The following is a 4975-nucleotide window of genomic DNA, read 5'->3' as shown; positions in this document are numbered from 1 at the left end:
AATGTCTTTCCTCAGATTAGGCGGGATCTTGGTGGTGGTGGTGGGTGGGTGGGGTGGGCGTGGGGGGGGGGGGGGGTGGGGGGGGTGTGTGTGTGTGTGTGTGTGTGTGTGTGTGTGTGTGTGTGTGTGTGTGTGTGTGTGTGTGTGTGTGTGTGTGTGTGTGTGTGTGTGTGTGTGTGTGTGTGTGTGTGTGTGTGTGTGTGTGTGTGTGTGTGATCACATATTCTTCTTGCAAAATGATGCCATAATGGTAAAATCTTTACATTTTCCGGTAGAGATTTTTCCCGTGGTCCGAAAGTGCCTTATCGAATATTCCGTGCTTTATTTGCCATCAAAAAAATCTGACGACTTTAAAATAAAAACGACTGTCTTTCGCTGATGACGTCACAATGGATCTGCATGCCTGCCGTCTTGCTCCTCCCCGCCCCCCCTCTCCCTCCTACCCCGTTATTTAAAAAAGGAGCATGTCGAGCTCCGGAATGACGTTGCCGAACTCGCAGGCCTTTGGTTGACGCCCGCTGCCCAGCCGCCCGCCCTGCTCCCCTCCTCCTGTCCCTACTCCTCCTGTCCCCATCCTCTCTCTCCCCCTCTCTTTCCCCCCTCTCTCTCCCCACTCTCCCTCTCTCTTTATCTCTGCCCCTCTCTCTCTGCCCCTCTCTCTGCCCCTTCTCTCTCTGCCTCTGCCCCTCTCACAGTCTTTGCCCCCTCTCTCTACCCCCACCCTCCCTCTCTAGACGTGCCTGCGAGTTGGGGGCTATGCGTGAGTGGATAGCGCGGGGATGGGATAAAGGAGCAAATGAATAATATTAATATAATATCAAGGGGGTTGGTTAGTGTATGCGTGATGCCGCAGGCCGCCTTTAACCTCCCCTCCCCGCAACCGCACGTTGAGGGGACAGGACCCAACTGGTCCGACTTGGTCTAGTAATATATATAGGTGGTGTTGGATTGCTCTGTGAGCAGGCATTGACCAGTTGGGCTGAATGACCTCGTTTCATGTAAAAAGTATGGAAATTAACTTAACAGGGTACGATGAAAACAGGAGCAGAACATCAGTGCAGAATTACAAAGAGGGTTTAACAGTTTTCTCCGGAATTGTTTCATCACTTGGACTTTACTTCGAGTCACATGAATACGTTCTTCAAGTCTTAACAGGCACAAAGACAAGAAAAGCTGCTTTGCTCACCGCTTATAAATGTAATGACTTCCAGACCTACTCAGCACGAATGTGTTCAAAAAGCCACTGCTTACAGAATCAAAGCTGTCATTCTTGAAGCCCAGCACATGGTAAGTGGCTTACTGGAGGCAATGAATGATGGCTTTCAGTAGCCGGAGATCATATGATGCAGGATATATATATATATATATATATATATATACACACACACTGTACAATGCTATTAGACATGGTGCAGCACATACCAATTTAGACTTTTACTTTAGACATACAGGCCCTTTGGCCCACCGAGTCCCAGTCGACCAGCTATCCGCGTGCATAATTTTTATAGAAGCTAAATATCGTACAAACCTTGGGGTGGCATGGTGGCGCAGCGGTAGAGTTGCTGCCTTACAGCGCCAGAGATTCAGCCATGATCATATTGATCCTGACTACGGGTGCTGTCTGTATGTTCGGAGTTTGTACGTTCTCCCTCTGCCAAGGACAAGAAGGCTCTGCAGAGAGTAGTGCGTTGGCCGAACGCACTATGGGAACTTCACTCACCCCCCTGCAGGAACTATACAACAGGAGGTGCAACTCCAGAGCAAACAAAATCATGAGAGACCCCTTCCACCCCTGCAACGGACTGTTCCAGCTGCTACGGTCAGGCAAACGCCTCCGTTGCCATGCAGTGAGAACGGAGAGGTTGAGAAGGAGTTTCTTCCCAGAGGCAATTCGGACTGTAAACGCCTTTCTCACCAGGGACTAACTGTACAGAACGTTTTTCCTTCTATTATTTATTATGTAAAATAATATGTGTGTTATGATTGTGTTTATAATTTGTTTGGTTGTTTTGTTGTTCCGCGAGCATTGCCACTTTCATTTCACTGCACATCTCGTATGTGTATGTGACAAATAAACTTGACTTGACTTGACTTGACTTGACCTGCGTGGGTTTTCTCCAGGTGCTCTGGTTTCCTCCCACACTCCACCCAATACAGGATTGTAGGTTTAATCGGCTTGGTAAAATGATAAACTGTTCCTAGCGTCTTCTTCTTATTTCGTGTGGCGTGCACAGCCTAATTGATCTTGTTCTATTCGATCTTCCGTTTGTGCACGTCGAGTTGATTGCATTAGTCGAACCAGGGTGGACCACATGAAGGTTGCAATCTACCACCCCGTCCTAGTGTGTGTGTAGGATAGTGTTAACATCGGGCCGCCGTTGTGGCGACTGGCTGCGGAGGCCTCAAATAGGTGGACTAGGAGGAGGAGGACTAGACTTTTTGGTCCCTTCCCTCACAGTGGAAAGTGTTGATTTTCAGATCAGATTCAGATTCAGATTCAATTTTAATTGTCAGTGTACAGTACAGAGACAACGAAATGCATTTAGCATCTCCCTGGAAGAGCGACATATCAAACGATTTGAATAAATAATAATAAGTGTCGGGGGGGGTGGTGATTGGCAGTCACCGTTCTGCTGTTGGGGGGGACGTTCATGTTGATGTTGAATCCTACGGTGTATTGTGTCTTTTTATTCTTTTCTATTTTATATGGATGTATGGTAATCTATTTTTTTTTCTCTGTAAAGCACTTTGACTTGATTTGATTTAAAAGTGCTATATAAATAAAAATTACTTTACTTACTAATATGCGGGGATCGCTGGTCTAAGTCGACTCGGTGGGCCAAAGGGCCTGTTTCAATCAATCAATCAATCAATCAATCAATCAACCTTTATTGTCATCTTGCAAGCAACAGTTGTACAGTGCAAAATGAAAAGACGTTTCCCAGTGAATAGCGGAGCATCGCACATGAAATTTAAAACATTTCACACATAATAACACAAAAAAACAATCCAGTCCCTGATGGAACAGTATAAATAGTTAAAAGCAGGTAAAAACACAATGTTAAAATACAATAAACCAATCATAAAAATGTCCGGGGCAGCTGATTTGAGTGGCCAGTGCCAGTTATTAAAGTGTCCGTGCCAGCCGCAGAATCAAGTGACTGTGAGTACAGAGTGAGAGTGAGAGTGCTGTATCTCTAAACTAAACACAAACCTTTCTATGATAGTGGTATGCTTGGTTGGATATCAAAGCATTTTCAGGGGCATGTTTTGGCAGGATATTTTTCTGCTGTACAGGCCCTCCCCTTGCTGCTGTCAGAGACTACATTACTGCTTCATGTGATTCTTAAGGGGTTGGACAGGCTAGATGCAGGAAGATTATTCCCGATGTTGGGGAAGTCCAGAACTAGGGGTCACACAGTTTAAGGATAAGAGGGAAGACTTTTAGAACCGAGATGAGGAAAACAATTTTCACACAGAGAGTGGTGAATCTGTGGAACTCTCTGCCACAGAGGGTGGTTGAGGCCAGTTCATTGGCTATATTTAAGAGGGAGTTAGATGTGGCCCTTGTGGCTAAAGGGATCAGGGGTTATGGAGAGAAGGCAGGGATGGGATACTGAGTTGGATGATCAGCCATGATCATATTGAATGGCGGTGCAGGCTCGAAGGGCCGAATGGCCAACTCCTGCACCTATTTTCTGTTTCTATGTGAGAGTGGGTCGCATGCCAGTGCGTGTGGATTAAGGTGGGCTACGCAGAACCATCCAACAGGCTGCTTGTGATTCATGCAGAAGCTATAAAGCACATACCACCAGACTCAGGAACAGCTTCCTCCCCTCTGCTATCAGGCTTCTGAACGGTCCTTCCATAAGCTAGGGTACTGTCCGATTCACCTCTACCCCATTGCGGACATTGGACTGTTGGAACTGATGCGCTACAATGCTGAGAACTATATTCAGCACTCTGTATCTTCCTCTTAGCTCTATCAGTTGTACTTGAGTTTGAACTGGTTGCATCTATGTGTGGAATTACCATCGCCCGCCTGGGTAAGTTAATTAACATCGGGAGAAAAATGGAACACAGGGAAGAGAAAAGACTTTGCCTTCCATCACAGTGAGGAGATGATTCACTGTGATGGATGTTTGTGTGAATTGTGTTGGTGTGTGACTTGTAGAAATTGGTTCTTTTTGTATGGCTGTAGAAACAGAGTCTCATTGAGGTTCAAATGACAATGAATAAATATTGTATATTGTATTGTATTATCTGATCTATTTGGATAGCAAGCTTTTCACAACACTCCAGTATGTGTGACAATGATAAACTTCAACACAGAAACACAAGCAAAAAGGACTAACCAGAATTTCTTACAGCACAAAGAAAATCCCTATTAACCCAAGCACGAAGTCTATAAATAACTGCAGGATTAGTTTATTAAGTAAGTAGTTATACATTTATTCATTAGTTACCAATATCAAACTATCAATATTTCGGAACAAAACTCTGCAGTTCTGCCCTATGTAGTGGTTGGAGACCAGTGACCAACAGTAGAATGGAGACACAAGGAACTGTAGATGGTGGAAGACAAAATGCTGGAGTAAGCCAAAGGGTCAGTAGCAGTCTTTGGAGAACACGGATAGGCAACGTTTCGGGTCGGGACCCTTCTGAGTCTGCGCTGTTGAGAACAAAGACGGACCTGATATGAGTATACATTGTCCCTAATGGTAATGTGTGGGGATCGCTGGTCGGTCCGGACTCGGTGGGCCGAAGGGCCTGTTTCCACACTGCGTTTCTAAACTAAACTAAGCTAAAACTAAACATAGATGAAGAATAATAGAGGCAATGGCAAGCGAAGGCTGAATTGCCTTCATGCTGCAAGCTTTGAAATAAATGAGGACGACTTTGTTTTAATGCTAATGATAATGCAGTCACAGGGAGAGAAAACAAGTTGCAACAAAAAAAAGCCACACCTCGATGA

The sequence above is a fragment of the Leucoraja erinacea genome, chromosome 5 (assembly GCF_028641065.1).
Source record: "Leucoraja erinacea ecotype New England chromosome 5, Leri_hhj_1, whole genome shotgun sequence".
Classification (NCBI taxonomy): domain Eukaryota; kingdom Metazoa; phylum Chordata; class Chondrichthyes; order Rajiformes; family Rajidae; genus Leucoraja; species Leucoraja erinaceus.
Note: the sequence above shows the minus strand (reverse complement) of the source record.